Source organism: Oryza sativa, chromosome 3 (assembly GCF_034140825.1).
Source record: "Oryza sativa Japonica Group chromosome 3, ASM3414082v1".
NCBI classification, from domain to species: domain Eukaryota; kingdom Viridiplantae; phylum Streptophyta; class Magnoliopsida; order Poales; family Poaceae; genus Oryza; species Oryza sativa.
The window spans coordinates 18619586-18638014 of NC_089037.1; the positions used below are offsets into that span (position 1 = coordinate 18619586).

At 43.5% G+C, this 18429-nt stretch overlaps 1 long non-coding RNA gene and 1 other non-coding gene across 2 annotated transcripts; both read right to left on the reverse strand.

The window, feature by feature from the left end:
* Window positions 1–6801: 6801 nt before the first annotated feature.
* LOC107280210 (uncharacterized) lies at window positions 6802–9445 on the reverse strand. Its single transcript, XR_001544073.3, has 6 exons — window positions 9165–9445; window positions 8758–9030; window positions 8237–8401; window positions 7960–8123; window positions 7653–7812; window positions 6802–7504 (listed from the first exon to the last, which is right to left on the reverse strand). It is a non-coding gene; the product is annotated as an uncharacterized lncRNA (long non-coding RNA).
* Window positions 9446–14560: 5115 nt separating this feature from the next.
* Window positions 14561–15725, reverse strand: LOC107278002 (uncharacterized). Its single transcript, XR_003241261.2, has 2 exons — window positions 15478–15725; window positions 14561–15353 (listed from the first exon to the last, which is right to left on the reverse strand). It is a non-coding gene; the product is annotated as an uncharacterized protein (transcript).
* Window positions 15726–18429: the final 2704 nt, after the last annotated feature.

Here is an 18429-nt window from a genome sequence, read left to right on the forward strand (position 1 = left end):
ACTAGGCACTAGCACCAGTAAGGATATATATACACTAGTATATAGTTACAAATGTGTGTTTAATCTTACACTGGCTGTGTCGTGTCAGTAGATTATTGAATGAAACGAGAGGATGGGATCGGACGACGCAGGGGGCACGCAAAGCTATATACTACCTCCGTCCCAAAATACTTGTCGCTTTAAGTTTTTATTTATAAAGTTTAATCATTCGTCTTATTAAAAAGATTATGAAAATATTATTATTTTTATTTGCGGCTTGCTTCATTATTATAAGTACTTTAAGTATCTCTTTTCTTTTTTTTATATTTGCACTATTTCTTCAAATAAAACGAATGGTTAAATGTTACAAGAAAAAAATCAAAGCGACACAACTAATTTAGAAGGGAGGTAGTGTGTGTCTATATATATATATATATATATATATATATATATATATATATATATATATATATATATATATATATATATATATATATATATATATATATATATATATATATATATATATATATATATATATATATATATATATATATATATATATATATGAAATCCTGTGTGCAGGCTGTTACGAAACCTGGGGCAGATCTAGCATTTTGATCGATAGTGTCACCGTCAACTTTTGGTTACGATTATGGCTTTCAACTAATGATGATACGTATCAAAACAATAAAAAACATCAATGATACATCAACATCGACAACGAGAAATTATGCTAATAATTAATGAGTTTATCAATCTCAATATATGACTCATAATGTTGACATGTAATTTTTTTACGCATTCGCAAAAAAATCTCAATATATGATGTCTCGGTAATTTGAAGCTGCCGTGGAACCTGAAGAACACGAGGGATCGATGTCAATTAGTTCGGATAAGAGTACAGCTAGGGATATATATATAAAAAAAAGGCAACATTGGTTATATATAGTACCAAAAGTTTATGTTTTTTTATAGCATCGAAAAATATCGGTTGATTTTAATAGCACACAAAGTTTACCACATTCCCATTTTTAACACTTTCCGTCCGCCTTAATCGCTATTGACCCAACCACGCACAGGATATGATGGTTCTACTCCTTACAAGTATAAGTAGAATACATGGCAATAAGAGGTAGAAACGTCATATTGCGTACGTGGTTAGATCAATAACTATTAGCGTAGACGAAAAACGATTGAGAATTGATAGAAGTGTTAAAGTGAACTGATATCTCTCAGTGTTATAAAACCAATTTTGCGAAGAAAAAAAATATAACAAATACTGCCATAAGTTATTTGAGTGAAAAACTTTCTAATCTAACTTATAGTTGTAATATAATTCTATCATAACTATACTACAACTACAATATAACCTATATATACTTATATATAAGTATTAAAAATATATACAACTTTATATCTAAGTTATATAAAAATTAGAATATAGTTACATTGTAGTTACGGTATAATTACACTAACTTATATAGCTACATGGTGTACTAACTATAAAACTAGTTAGCCCAATAATGATGAGGGTTCAGTGGAGAAGCAGAGGACGCGGGATCGATAGATACCCCAGCCCATGCCATCTCAGTTAATTTTTTCCCAATCTATCTACGCACAAATCTCGGGATAGATCAACAGCCCAAAAAAACAAAAGATTTATAGCGATTCCGAAAAGGGATATAAGTCCACTTTTACTCCCTCAACTATACCTTCATATCCCTTTACCACAGTACCATATATCTTCATCCCTCAGCTATTAAAGCCGGTGTAATTTGACTCCCCATACCTTGTTCAGTTAATCCCCGTGAGGGAGGGATTGGAGGGGATTTATTCCACACCTATTGTGTGTGGAATTATTCCCTCTCTATTCTCTCCAATCCTCTTCAATCCCCTTAGAACCAAACAATCTGTGGGGCCCGTATGTAAGTGGTTGTTTCCTCTGCTCCTCTCCTCTATATTTCCTCTAGCGGCGGCGAGGCGGCAGAAGGACGATGGTACTGGGCGGCGGAGGTTGCCATCGGCGTCCGAGAGGGGGCTGGGGGATGGGTGTTGATGCAGGGGCAAGCGACAGGTGGCAGTAGCCGGAGGGCGCAGCTTGGAACCGAGAGTAGCCAGGCACTTGCGGATCCGGCGAAGGACGTGCGTCGCCTCCAATCCCGTCAGCGTCGTGCCTACACAACACGCAGCGGAGGCGACACGGGCGGCACGTCAGGGCAGGGTGGCGTGCACTAGCCCGCGGAAGCCGTCGACCGTCCCTGTTGTGATACGCGTAGGCTACGATAGCATAAATCAAAATTTTCTATCGCGTAAACCAGGAACCATGCAAGTATTAGATCATAGATCGTTACCACTCGACGCGCTGCGCAGCGGAAGAAGACGCTGAGAAGTCGAAGGAACTCTCGCGAAGTAGCGCGCGTCGATGTAGAGGAAGTAGTCGATCGCACCGGCTCGACCTTCTCCTCCTCGTGCGTTCTCCTCGTTGTACTCCCACGCCGATCAGCACCGCAAACCAGTGGCGCCTCTACCGGTATACACACGTACAGGGACGGAACGCCACGCGCAGATGTGCTAGCACCCGCGCGCGGCTAGGGTTTTGCTCGGGGAGGGAAGTGACGGCTAGGGTTTCTCACGTGATGCAATGCCTTCGCTGGTCACACCCCTCGCGAATATATAGGATCCATCACTCGGGCCTCCAAGGCCCGTAGGACTCCTATTTGGATCCCTATCCGAATTAAGCTCATATTGGATCTCTATCCAATCCCCTTATTCCGGCCCATTAAGCGTGCGACCCTGTAGGTTCATATATACTCGGCTGTAACCCGAAAACTCCTTTTCGGTCCACGCGTCAACAGCGGCCCCTAGTAGAACGTATTGACCCACCGGGCATACATAAAGATCATATCGGCTGAACCTCTAGTGTATACTTGTATGAAGCCATTTGCCTCACGATATCGATTAAGCTCAAGGCTAGATATGTACCATCCTCTAATAGCTCAATCATTCACTCGAACCTATTGATATCTCTCCATAGGAGGGGCAAATCCCATCTTGATTATTCATATCCCACTACATGTTTTATAGCATACCCGAAAACTACTTTTATAGCTACCCATTTACGGAGTAGCGTTTAGCGGTCCCTAAGTAAACTACTACACATGTTGAGAACCATGATAATATCAGGTCTAAGGATTCAACACCAACACTAAATGAGATCACTGATGACACAACACATATGGCTCTTGCAATGTCTCATGTTGGGTCTATCCAACAACATGTTCACCAACATGTGTCCACATTATTAATTTGATATCTCTATACCATGATCCATGAGACATGATCATCAATTAATACATGTGCTGATCATATAAACATATTTGTTCCACTTATGATATTTGATCAGGGATCCTTTAGAAATAGTAACAAACAAGATAAAGAGTCTCATGAAAGAATCACATATTCATTAACCAATAAGGAGTTATCTATTTCAAGGAACAATGTCGGATAAATATGTAAACATAGTATGTGATACAATCATCTCTATGATTACCTCTAGGACATATCACTAACAGTCCCCCCCCCCCCAACCATCCTCTCGTCGGAACCGTCACCGTGTGCTCGTCTGCCCAGTGCCCTGTCCCTCCAGCTGAAGTAGACCACTCCGGCGATGACAATAACGTGGATTAGCTGGTGGCTTTGGCCGGTGAGGTCGAACTTCCCCTGCATCTACCGCTCCGGCCAATGCGCGACCTGGTGGCACGCCGCCGCCGCGAGCTCTGATTCGACGGGCACGTTGCTTAGAGCCTGCACCGCCGCGACCGCCCCGGTGCTGCCGTAGCTCATCAATCATCATCATCAAATACCATTGGGTTGGCGGAGTTGTTGGCCATCGTCTTGGACGTCACCAAGCTAGCAGACATGGAGGATTCCATGGAACCATCGTGGCGGTGCACACGGTGAGCGCGATGAACATGAAGAAGCCGATCGCCTGCCAAGATACAGCAAAAAGAAAAGCACACTTGTCAATCAAAACACACAACCTGTACTGTTACTGGTGAAGAAATGATTTGTACTCCCGATTGGTAACCCTAGTCCCGGTTTTCCAACTAGTAGTACAAATCCGGACTAAAGATCGTTGTCCCGGTTCAAATACCCGGGACTAAAGATCTTTAGTCCCGGTTGGTAGTAAAGTTTTTTTTCTCTTTTTTTTTTGCTATTTTGTATACCTCACGTCCATTATCCCAAATCATTCACAGCAACATAGGTCATCCCAAATCATTCACAACAACATAGTTCCTCCCAAATCATTCACAACAACATTCATAACAACATAGTTCATTCTCAACACAGATCGAATCATACATTCAACACAGACAACACAGATCGAATCATTCAACACAAAGAAAGAAAAAAGAAAAAAAAAATCCGTGCAGCCGCGCCAGCCTCCACCGCCTGCCGCCGCGTGGCCTTCCGCGCAAGCCGCCACCGGGCGCGGTCCTCCACACGAGGCCGCCGCCACTGCGCGAGGCCGCCTCCGCTTCCTGAGAAGTGGGGAGGAGAGGGGAGGGGGGCGGATCCAGAGGAGGAAGAGGAAGAGATGGGGTGAGTGAGGAGAGGAGATAAAGGTGAGGGAGGAGGAGATAGAACTTATTAACTTATCCCGTGCGCCTCCTCCTCCTCCTCGATGTTGCGCGCACGCCTCATCCTCTCCGCGCATGCGGATCTTTTTTTTCCTGGTTGTTTAACAACCGGAACTAGAAATAGCTCTTTAGTCCAACCGGGATTAAAGGTAAAGGAGGGGTCTGACACCGCCTACCTTTTTTGAACTAGGATTAAAGATTAAAAAGTAGCTCTAACCTTTTGAATCGGGACTAAAGATGTTTTTTAGTCCTGGTTTTTATTGCAACAAGAACTATTATGGAATTTGGTCGACCGATAAAAGATAGTTTCTCTACTGGTAGAGTATCGTCTTTAGCTAATATACGTGCTTTTGATCGATCGAGTGCTTAATTACGTCTGGAAGATGGTCTCGTTGTGGACGACTAAGGCGCTGAGGAGCGCCTGCTTGATGGGCCACTCGCTGCGGTAGTAGTCGATGATGAACTCGTTGTGCTTGAGGAAGGCCGGGAGCGCGTCGTAGGCTCGTAGCTGACAAGCTCGTACTTGCGATCGCAGCACCACTTCGCGCCACCGTCGCCGCACTTCCTCCCTCCAGGAGAGAAGATTTCAATGTCGCTGCTCTGTCCATGCCGCATCGGCGCCGGCGGCGACAACGTCGTCGCCACGGATTGTGGTCGTCTTCTCTAACTAGTAATAGTGCACGTGCATAGCACGTTTTTATAATATATATTTTAACAATAAAAATACAGGGAAAAATAGTGCTTGCAAGAGCATATTCATACACTGACTTAAGAAACATGGCAAGAGTATGTCCGCACACTGAATTCAGATACATTACATATTCACGTTCAGATAACCTTGAATGGTAATATGAGTATATTGTTTACACTAAACCCAGAAAAACCTTACATCGACCGGTGAATTTGTAAACTTCCAATACTTGAGCTATAAGAAATTCATAACATTAATTAGCTCACAGCAAACTAAAACATTGAACAACATTTAGATGCTTGCCCAAGTTCAGATTCTAAATTCAGATACTCGTACATCATAAGAACAAGTCATAAACTAATATGTCAAATGCTCAGAAAATAATATAAGAAATGTTCAAACACTAATCTGGCAGATGTTCAGACATCTATTTTTCACACATATTGCAAGGACAAGATAAGACTCCAAATACAGAAAATGAGAGGTATATATAAAGAATTTGTCATCAGCACGGCAGAAAATAAGACTCCAAATAAAGAAAATGAGAGGCACGTTCAGACATCTATTGTTTTGTTTCTTTTGAGCACATAACATGAGATGTGATTGGCAATTTTTTGCTCCCAGGAAATTTGTACTGAAATTATAAACATTTGGCAATCAAACAACAACAAAACCTAAAAAAAACACTCCACGTTTCAAAAGGCTGTCAGGAATTAACTCAGTACATAATCAATGGTTCACAGGGAAAATATGCATGTTTATGTTCTGAATAGAAACAATACATTACACTACACAGGTTGGCATATAATGCAACGCCAATTTCAGACTGTTGTCAACCAAGTTCTTAAGCAATGCAAGGCCAAGTTCAGACCATGTAAAACTAAATTTAAATTAATATATAAAAGTTGTATGGCACACAGAGACCATAAAGCCACCTTATTTTGGTTGGAGCTACAGCAAAAGTGGCTGGGTAGATTCAGCTGGCAAAATGAACTTGTTACAGTAATTGCTTCAATGGTAGACATGGTTTTTGGTTTAACATGGGACAGAGAATAACAGTAGTAAATTATAACATTAAATAATTTATGTTTGCATAGATGAATGAACTGCACAGATTTAAAAGCGCGGGTGTAAGTTTGTGAATCAATTTGAGGGAAGTGAATTGAGTGCTTAATTTGCAAATAAAATTCCTGCAAAAAGAAGAAAAGTAGCAGCTGAAAACCCATATCAAAAGAGGAAGGGGTTGGACCATTTCACTGCTACAAGAAGATTAATTATATGACTTGCATATCGAAACAAAATAAGTTAATCCAAGATAACAAAAGTTTGTAGACTACTGGAGTACTTATAGAGAAATATAAAGTTTGGTATGCAAAGAGGCCAAGTGCAGATATTAATTTGAGAAACCATTTATGTGATGAACACAGTACACACGTAAACTCATTCTTTTTTAATTAAAGACACTAAAAAATTGCACCTAACATAGCATCGCAAACAACCGCATGTTCTTTATTGTTGGGGGATAATAGCTGTAACAGATGATCTTCAGGTAACGATGAAAATGTACTGTTTGATTATAGATCCAAAAGTCGATGGCATATTGTAGAACATGATAAAGTCAGTGGCAAATCGTAGACGTGTGACAAAGTCAGTGGTATATAATGGATTCTCTCAAATGAGAGAATGACCACTACATGTTGGTATGAAAGACTTGAGAACAGGAATATTTCTCTGAGGAAAACACATCAACTGACTTTCCTGAAATCACATGCTGACATGTTCATAGTGCACTATGCGAAATCACCATAATGATGGTTTCCATCAAATTTTGTTATATAAATACAACTTAGTATTTCTGCCTAAAAAACTGAAAGGCACATTAAGTTTGAAAATTCTAAAGGGATATAAACTGAATAAAATTTTAGCAAGTGACAGGTGCAAGATAAAAACATTAGAGGACTGAAACTAAATTAAAAGAAAAATAGCAAGACCTGCTGACATCAACCACAGTTGCAAACCTTAACTTACCTACCAATGTGATCTTGCCAAGGAACTACATGATTACCTGATAATTGATTGCATTAAGATGTGAATTTGATTTGGAGCTTCATCAAAAGACAGTGCAATGCCCTTGAATGTATTCAGCAACCATGTAGCAGGACATAGTATTTCGGAAAATTCTCATAGTGTACTACCACGAAAAAAAATGAAAATGAGCAATTATCATTTAATATTTACAGAAAAAATATATAAAACGTCGTTTAAATACGGAGGTATATAATTCGTAAGAAAGGAATATGAGAAACCGAATGAAGTAGAAGGTAGGAGAAAAACATTACCAATGAGAATCATTGTTCAGTCACTCCAATATGCACCAGTGATCCACTCACATCAAAATATTAAGCAGTCCGAAATTTCTTTCAGTTTTTTCTGCACATTTATATCAACTACTGTATTATTATGTCCCAAGCATAATGAACTATGTGTAATCTGGAAGACCTGCACAAACATACAAAACTACCATGAAGAGATGGAAGACCTTATCAATATTCATGAGAGCAGCACCATATTTGAAAGCAAGAACAAGCTCAGTGGCACTGAACATTATCAACAAAGAGTAATAATTAATTGGTAAAGGCAACTTACAGAATAGATTGATATTTCAATATAGCTGGTAAGCTGGAATGGTGAACAATCATAGCGAGGCTTCATGTTTCAAGGTAGGCACAAAATCAAGGTGGGTAACCTGGGCATAAGTCAATCACCAACATTTATCACCTGCTTATCGCTGATCAAACCGTTGCAGTATTCTGTGACAAGATCATTCCCTTGTTAAATAGAAAGAAGGAAAGAGGAAAGGGCTTCGACATAGGTGTATGAGAAATCTTTGACAATTCCAATTCCATCCCTCTCTCATTCTAACCTGTGAATCATTGGATTCCACTGCAAGATTGTTGCGCGTGAGTTCTATGATTACAAACTGAACATCCCATCTTCAGATACTGGAGCTGGACAAAGCTCAGATAATCATATCCTGTTCGTTTAAAATGTAGCTAACATACCATAGCTTTTCAATAAACGGGCATTCCTGCACAAAGACAATGTCGTTAACAAGCCTGATATCACAGACAAATGGTAAGTTAATTTGGGTAATCACCCTGACATAACTTGGGTGAACATTTAATACTTTAGTGCTGAATTTCTTTTAACAAACATAAATATAAATGGGAAGCAGAAAATAAAGAAAGAGGAACCAGAATCTGTTGATGTTGCGCTAGTTAATTAGAAGATCTAAAAATTGCAACAAATGATACTGTATCGAATAATCAATTGAGCATTCCATCCAGCATCATCCATGCCACATGCATTTTGTGGGAACAAACACCAGAAGGAACAGAAGCACGTGTGAAGTTAAACGCGAGGAAACCTAATAATGTGCTGAACCTGATCGGTACTCTGTAGCGTTGTGGTAGAGCATAATGTCGAAGTGCCGCACCGGCAGTCGGCTCTCTCGATGAGCGTCTCAAGGAAGCGAGCGGTTCCAGCAGCAGCTACGTTGCCGGCCACGGCAGCTGTGTTGCCAGTGGCGTCGTCTGTTGCGGGTGGCGTCAGGGCTCGACGACGCCACCAGGGAGCAAAGACGTCTACAGTGACAGCGGCAACAACAGCAGGGGCGGGTGTTGCAAGTGAGGGCGACCGGGGCGCGGAGGTCGACGGCTGCATCGGAGGAGCGGAATGGCGATGGGAACGACGATTGGGACATGGTGCGATGTGAAATTAGGGATTGTATTGGATACGCGATTGAATTGGGCATGGCGACCAGCGAGGATGACAGGGGTGATGGAGCTTACGGAGGATGTTCGCAGCGCCGGCAGCGGCAGGAGTACGCGATCTTCGGCGAGAGGTCACGCGCAGCGGCGTTACAGGAGCGAGGAGGCGGCGCGGAGGAGATCCTGAGGCAGCGGTGAGGGGAGGCAGGCGACGCGAGGGAGAGGGGAGAGGGGACTGCGGTGAGTTGAGTGGGACGACGAGAGGGGAGAGGGGAGAGGGGAGTGCGGCGGGTGAGGCGGGCGGCGCGGCGACGTGGCTGGTGAGGCGGGCGGGCGGCGGAGACACGGCTTGGGGAGGGCGAGCGGTGGCGTGGGGAGGGCGGAGCGGTGGCGACGTGCTATTTTTTTCGGTGTTTAGTTAAGGGAGTCAAAATGGACCTGTTCCTTCCGAAAATAAAAAGGAGGAATAAGTTCACTTTGGGTCCCACACGATAAAGTGGATCAGATTGCAGGATTGTTGATGAAACTAGTACTTTATATATTACTAGTAGAAATGCAGAATTGCAGTAGTAGAGATAGAGATGTCACCGTGGACTAGAGGTGGCCAAACGGGCCGGGCCAAAACGGGCGGCCCGAGGCACGGCGGAACCTGTAGCCGGCACGGCCCGGCACGGCCTGCTACAGTAACGGGCCGTGCCGGCACGGCACGAGTAGCCGTGCCGTGCTTGGGCCGCCGGCCGAGCCCGCGGGCCGGCACGGCACGGCACGGCTACTGTAGTAAGTCCGCATCTCATCCTTCCGCAAGTCCGTATCTCATCCCTCCCAACTGACGGCCCAGCCCGCTAGCCGCCTCCGCAAGTCCGTTGAGCACCCCTCCTAGCTGATGGCCCAGCCCGCCAGCCACCTCCGCAAGTCCGCATCGCATCCCTCCGCGCCATTTCGGTTCCTGGGCCAACCGTGCCCCGTCCACGGCCCATTTTTCATTCACGGGCCCGTACTGATGTCACAGCCTGAATTCCGTTTCAGGATTTATAAATTATTTAATAAATTATTAATAGAATTTATATTAAATGTTCAATAATTTACAAGTGAAGTTAAATGTAGGAAATAAAATTTCCTAAATATAAAGCATGGATGGATTTAATTTTTATTAAATTCTCCATGGTTAATTATACTCTCTGGAATTTTCTCGGATTTTTCGGAGCTCAATTATTAATTTTAATCATACAAAGAGAAGTTCAGCAATTATTTGAATATTAAATTAATCATTAAATGATCTAATTATAATTGTTAAGAGTTTTTCTTGTTTAAAAATCCTTAAATTATAAATTGTTGTTTAAAAGGAATTATTAGAAACAATTTTAAAAGCTTAAAAGAGAAGATCTAATTTTAATTTGCTAAATCTCAATATAAAATTGGGTTAGATAAAATTTTATTAAATACTTTGCTTGTTCCTCTATTTTCTAGATTTTTCTGGGAATTGTTTGAGCAAGGAAAGTATTTTTAATAAATGAAACAACATTTCATAAATTATTTTAATTGAAAAAGTTCAAAAACCCCTCCTTTAGGTTATTGGGCCGATTTCGGCCTAATACTCTCTCTCTCCCGCGGGCAAGCCGGCCCAAGTCGGCCCAGCTGTCGCCGCCGCTCTCTCTCTCGTGGGACACTGACATGTGGGGCCCACATGTCAGGCCTTTCTTCAACCTCCGGCCGAAGCCGTGCCCGAGCCGAGTCCTAGCCGCCTTCTTTCCCCTCTCAAATTCGCCTCAATCCGACCCCGATTCCTCCAGGTTTTTGAGGGGATTTTATCCTCTCGTTCTCCTCTATCTTTTCCCTCAATATTTGGAGCAAATCGTTGTGTATTTTATCCGAATCAAATTCGTTTTCGAGTTTATCTCAAAAACCGAGTTTTGATTTTCTCGGATCGATTCCTCTCGTTTGGAGTTCGATCTCTTCAATCCAATGCTATAAATAGCATCCCCTAGTCGTCCTCTTCCGTTTGCCCCAAGTCCCGAGCTCCCTCGTCGCCCGTAGCGCTGCCGCCACGTTGCCCTAGCCGCTAGCCGTCGCCGGCGATCTCCAGTCGCGCCGCGCCGTCGCCCTAGCCGTCGCCGCCGCTTGCCGCCGCTGCCGTTAGGTGCGCCGTGGTGAGGAGAACCTCGGCCGCACCTTCCCCTTCGCCGCCGGCCACCGGAGCTCCGCCGTCGCCGTCAAGCCGAGCCGCCGCCGCCGTCCTCTTCGTCGCCGGCCGTCGTCGTGCGTCGTTTGTCGTTTTGGTGAGTACCGTTGGGTTCGCCTCGTCGTCCTCTACGCGTAGGTGCCCTCCAATCGCCCGGCCAAGGTCCATAGCGCCGGCGAGGTCGTCGGCCGACCTGTGGCTGCCTTGGATGATGTCAGCATGACATCATCATCCTTCCTTTTTTCCTTTTTTTCTAATAGATTAAATCTTCGGAAAATCATAACTAAATAACTGTAGATCCGTTTCAGGTGGTTCCAGTTGCTAAATTTTTCTAAAATAAAGATCTACATATTAAAATTGTCCATAAATTGAATTAAATTTATTTAATTCTTTTTAAATGGGCTTTAATTAGATTTAATCTTGTAAAATTCATAATAAATTCATTTGAAGTCAGAATAAGGCTGTTCAAGTCTCATAATTCATCTAAAATCATGATCTACATGTTTGTTTACTTTATATGTATTGTTTATTTGGTTTTTATTAGTTTTTTTTCTTCGTTTTGCGTGTTAGCTTGTCGTTTCCGTCGTTGCGAAGGTTCGTGAGTGCGTCGGAAGTGATCAAGAAGATTAATTGAAGATCGATTATTGCAAGGCAAGTCACACAGATCCTAAACACAATCCTTTGAGCATGTTGAACCCGTTTAAAGCTATTATTTTATTTCAACTATGCATTATTTTTGAATGTCATCGGGTGGTGAACCTTTCCCCGTTAATTAATGGCCGAAGATGATCTTATTTTCCTATGGGTTATAATTTGATTAGCATGAACCTTATATATTGGTTTGGTTCAGCTAAATGTTATATGTATGTTTGCTTAGCCATGCTTAGAAACATTAGCTAATTAAAGGGGATTAAATATAAATTATATTATATTATTCTTATTAATTATGGTTATATTTAATGGTAGCTCACGATGGTTAATCGTGTGATGTTAATTAATTGATACTTAAAATCTGGTTAAGGTGGGTTGTGAGCATATGGTTTTGATGGTTGTGCTCATGACAATTAAGGACCGGTTCGCGAGCTACTGTTGTGAAACATTTACCGTGCCAACCACAAGCCAGCATGGGCAACGGCTTTACCTTTTGTATAGCATGATTCATTACGGGGCACCAGACTGAGAAGCGGCGAGAAGTCCGTGGGGGTCGCTGGGGAGTCCATGCCTTGTTTATAAGGGGGTGATTATGATCCAGGAACGGTGCACTGTTTTGAGTTGTGTTGTGCAAAGGGTATTGTCACGATTTCCCCCTTTGCAATGCCGTGGTGGTATTTCGGGGCATGGCAACATGTGTGGAATCGTGTCTTGTGGGTACAGTGGTACACCTCTGATCAGAGTAAAACTATTCGAATAGCCGTGCCCGCGGTTATGGGCGAGTTGAGCAATGTTTTTCGTGATTAGTCTCACACCTCTCACAATAATTATGGATGCTATAACTGGTAATAATTTGCTTAGCTCCTGGTTTGGAGTTAGATCTGTACAGCCGGGTATGGTTGTTCAGGATGGTTGGGCCTGTGCAGCATGGGTGTGCTGTTCAGTGTTGATTAAAATTGATGATTAATCACTTCACTGTTTTACTTCTCTTAAATGTTTTGCTAAATGCTGCTTTTGCAAATGAGCCTATATTATGCCATCCTTTGGAATCCTTGTGCACTTGCATATTTGCTGTGTGGCTTGTTGAGTATGTCATATGCTCATTCTTGCAATAATCATCAAACCTCAGTTGAAGATAAAGGATCCAGAAGGAGAAGACGTTTGGCTTATACCCCAGTTGAGCTGCCTGTGGGAGTGGAGCTGAAGCCATCGCTAGACCGTTAATTCCGCTGTTGTTTTCTTTTCTTTGTAAGTATGTAACGTTATTATTAAGATGGATTTGTATATTAAATTGTCAGTTTGTGTACCTCGGCTGATTCCTGGACGAGGATTTTATGCACAAATTAGTTCGGAAATTACTAGTGAATTTCCGGGCGTGACAACTGACACGGCGGGCCACACGCATGCCGTGCCGGCACGGGCACGGCCCGGCCATCCACGGGCCGTGCTTGGGCCGGCGGCTCGGCACGTGGGTCGGGACGGCACGGCCCGTTTCATGAGCCGTGCCTAACAGGCCGTGCCGAAACGGGCCGTGCCGGACCCGTGCCCGTGCCGTGCCGGGCCGGGCCGCCCGTTTGGCCACCTCTACCGTGGACGAAGCCATCTTGGGTGCTGAAAGGAGAGGGAAAGTAATGGAAAAGATAGACTGTGACACTGATGTGTGGGCCCTACATAATGACTTAGCAGGTTAGACAAGTCTAAGCATCACATCAGCGAAACTGCTCTCTAGAATCATCAAGGGAGTCAAATTGCACCGGTTTTAACAGTTAAGGTCAAGATATCCGGTATTACGGTTTAGGGATATGAATCAGATTTAAGCTATAGTTAAGGGAGTCAAAATGGACCTATTCCTTCCGAAAATAAAAAGGAGGAATAAGTTCACTTTGGGTCCCTCTATTTGTCGCCAAATCCGATTTTCATCCCCTATTCACAAAACCGGTACGATGGGTCCCCCAACCTAACGAAACCGTTTAAATAAAGTCCCTCGGTGGTATTGTACCCGTTTTTGGCTGAGATGGCGCCTACATAGCTCCTTTTGACCAGGTCTTTGTCCAACGTATCGTTGACGTGGTGCTTATGTAGCAATTAGATCGGAAAAAAATAAAATACGTGGGACCCACATGTTAGTTTCACACACAAATAAGTAAAAAATGGTGGGCCCATGTGGATACTCTCTATCCTCTCTCTCCCTAATCTCTCTCCGGCCGATGGAGCGGGGTCGGCGGCTCTTGCCGACGCCGGAGTCCCCGATGAACAGGTTCTTGAAGCCGCACTCGTGCCCACCACCACCGCTGCTCCCCGCCCCCGGCGACCCCGGCAGCGCCGCCCACAACGCCGGCCATTGGTCGAAAGTTCCCCATTCCAAAACCCCAATCGCGTCGAATTGAGTGTAGCCGTGGACGGTGTGGGCGCGGCGTCCAGGCTAGGCGGCGAGCCTCTGCAGACTGCAGACCGGCGCGGCGGTGCTCGCATGCTCCTAGTGCCGCAGTGCCACCTGGCCTACACGGTTGCGCGCCTGCGCGCAACAGCCCAGCTCTAAGCCGAGCAGGCAGCAACACCAACGAGTTAGCAAGGGCAAGGCAGCAAAGTAACTAGCCCGATTCAACACAAATTTTTTTGAAGTGAAACGATTCAGCACAAATGGATAGATAGGGGAAAGAAAAGGCTTTGGCATCATAAAAGTGTAACATTTCTTGAGTATTTGACAAATGATAAGTGAAAACATTGCAATTTGTAAAAGTATAATGCACAATTTGTCATTGATTCACATGTCTGTAATTTTGCTTGTAGATTTGAAGAGCTATTTCACCAGGTAGTCGAGCAGTATGCTTTCATTCCACAGCGCGGCCGGGGGGGGGGGGGGGAGTCGCACGACCTCGTCGACGCTGTCATCGGCGGGCCCAACAGCAACGACGTGTTCGTCGACCACCGCAACGCGTACATGCAGACGGAGGCCTGCACGTACAACACGGCGCCCATGGTCGGCGTCTTCTCCAAGCTCATGGAGGTCGAAGTGGAGCGCGGGCTTGTGCCCGCTCCGCTTCGTCGCCGGCGACGAGCAGGCCGACCTCAAGGCCCTGGTCGCCAACGGCAACGCCAACATCAAGGTGGACGCCGGCACGCACCCGCAGACGGCCGCGGGCCACGGGCGGCTCCTCTGCTCCCAACGGTCGGCGCCCCACGCCCCTCCGGCCACCGCCGCGCCGCGACTTCTCCCCCGCCGGCCGGCGCGCCGCTTCGCTCCTCGGCTCCGCCCCGCCATCGCCCGCTCCGGCCGCCGCCCACCCCGCTCCGTCGGCTGGAGAGAGAGAAGAGGGAGAGAGAGGATAGAGAGAAGAGGTTAGTGAGGATGACGTGTGGTCCACATGGGTCCACTGCTGGCACGCCTCCGTCGACACCGTGAACCCCGGCGGCACCGACAGCCCGATGCCCGTCCTCACCTTAATTTTTACACAGGAGAATGTTATATTATGATCAGGACAGGAGAATATGTTGATCTTATAGCTTCCAAATTGAGCTATAGAGAGTTAGACTGGAGATAAATTCAATATCAAAGGTGAGTACCAGAATGACAGATTTTCCTTGTGCATGCCATGCTTCAGCATCGTCAGCTGTGAAGACAATCTGGCCTACAGCAGCTCCTGGTGATGCAGGCAAGCCTGTAGCAATAACTTTGTCTCCATATGACGACAGGCTCTCAAACTAGTTTAACAAGGGCAGAGCAAAGAGTACAGATTAGATAGCCATCAGTTTGATTGTCGTTACAAATCGTACTGAAGCGTAACAAAAAGCAACAACCTTCAGGCTCATTGGTTTAGAGGAAAACATATAAACATACACTCACTACATGCTTCATGTTTGTGAAACAAAAAAACAACAGAACATGCTATGTCAAGTTTCTAGTTAGGGACATGAGAACATGATATACCGATAGACTAATAAGTTACACATTCATTCAATAATAGGTTATGATCTATCATCCAAAATATAAAACACCACTTTTTGCAAAGCTCTATTCGATCTTGTTGATGGGATCTGAAATAAAGCTTGGCAACAGAGTGCCCTCAAGAAAATAGCAGTGTACAAAGTATGCAATGCAACATATAAGACAAGTGTTGCATAGTTACTTGTGTTGCTTTGGCAGGCAAGTACTGCTCCGATCGAATTCTCATATATATGGAGTACACGTAATTAGGTCAACTTTGGCATACTATTTACTTCCTCCCCCAAAGACACACCAGCATGAATTTTCTCTATTTAGAATTATCGAGAATATGCATCATATTTATCATTATCAACTCAATTAATCATGATACGATGTACATGTACACTTAGCCTGATATCTTAGAATTAAAATTTCTGAGTTCTCAACATGCACAACAACGTCGGGTCGGTCTCTCGTAGCGGTATGGCGTAGCAATTAGGTTGGAAATCGGGATAAGGAGGTAGTAGTAGTAGGAGTACAAGGGAAGTGATTTTTCACTCGAGGGTATCATCTCATTCGTGCATCCCATATAATCGTGCATGCCATATAAATAGTTATTTAAAAAAATAAAAAAAATAAAAAGATAGGTTACCATGAAATATATCACTCTACAAACATGCAAGCTAAAATTCAACTTGTACAATTTGTAATAAAATTAACAAATATAGATGCAAATGTACTATAGCTATTTACAGTTTAATTTTTTATTTTTGTTGCAACTTATAGAAGTTAAATTTGGTCTTGCATGTTTGTGGAGTAATATATTTCATATCAATCTATGTTGTCAATTTTTTAAGATTTTTTAATAACTATTTAAACGATATGTAAACAACCAGGATGAAATCTATATCCGTACAAAAGGGCGCATATGCGTAGAGCAAAGAGCCGCGGTTTGGCGCTCCAGCGGCGGTGAGACGAGACGAGACAAGTCACGCAGTTGGATCTCTGTCTCTCTCGCCGTCGCCACTGATGCAGGCAGGCACTACGGATAAGCTCTAGCTAGCCTGCGCTGCGTGCGGGTCATCAGGCGGGGCGGGGGTGACGTGGGCGTCGACTCACATCTATCCGCACACCGCATGCGGGCCACATGCCCCCGCGACGCGACGTGCGAATCGATCGCTGACAAAGACGGTTAATTAAGTTCTACTACTAATTAGGGCAAGGGTAATAATAGAGTAAACATCTTACTATTAGTATCCTCCACATCATCTATAGATGGTTTAACAGACGACATTTACAATAAGATAGTACATGCTCTAAGCCGTCTCTAGCAAAGCAAGCTGCATTTAATTCTCTAATTGTATCTTTCAAGTTATGTAGGATCAACTGTAAACATCACTTGAGTAGCCACTTATATGTCAACCATAGACGGAAGACTATGTTCAATCAATAAAAAAATAAACCATGTGATTTATCACAAAGCAGACGGATTTATCAACAACAATGGTGTAATATTCCTAATTCATTCGAACTAATTCATTCGAACTAAACAGTACAATAGTGATTCAGATTGTTACTTGATCGAAAGAATATTCACAGATTGACAAATAACTAATTCATAGACCGACAAAATAACTTAGTCTGTTGCAATGATCCATACATCAACATTCGATAAAAGAAATTAGGCCATTACAACGATCCATACTGCCAATAGATGGTAACAACACAATTGTTCTTACATGACACCAGCGAATTACTAAAAATTACTTTATAACTAGATTATCTTTCTCAAGCAGCCAAAACAAGCTGCTAGCCTGCCAAATTGAGCATCTTCACTACCTGTCATTAAAGCAACATTATTTCCATGGAAAATAGGAGGCTGATGATTATAGAACAATTGTAGCATATAATCTGGATGGCAAAACAACTGGAAGGAAGTAGTACTACTATTTTAAGTAGAAACAAAAGGACTATTAAAGGACTTATTTGATTATGTTGTTCTTTGGACTGTACAGTGCAAGTAGACATGTACATACCTCCCAAAACCATAGCAGAAAGCACCAAAAAGCTACCACCAAAGTTTTCCATTGTCCCTGAAATAAATAAATAAAATGATAAGTGAATTAAGATGCTTGCAATTGTAATTGAAAATGTGAAAACAAGATGCTTAATGTCCTACCACAACTAAGTACGACGGGTATTGCTAAACTTTTGCCAAATATGTTCAACTAGATCTTTTTTTAGTTGGGAATGTGGTGCACGAGCATGTATTGCAGTTTTCCTACACAGCACCTGATCAAAGCATGGATTGTGCCCAGTAGTTACTTCAGGAGGAAGAGCAACCGATGCTCCAGGGTCCACATTCAGATCAATAGGAATTTTAACCCCCCTCTCTCATTTTCAACTATCATATTATGGAGAATAATACAAGCTTTCATGATTCTCTCAACACTCTTCCGTTTCCACGACCGTGTTGGGTGGCGCACAATATTGAAACTCTCCTCTTAATTAACAAGTCGGTTTTGAGTTACTATTATAGATTAATACTACCTCCGTCCCAAAATAAGTGTAGCCGTGGATATCTGCGCCCA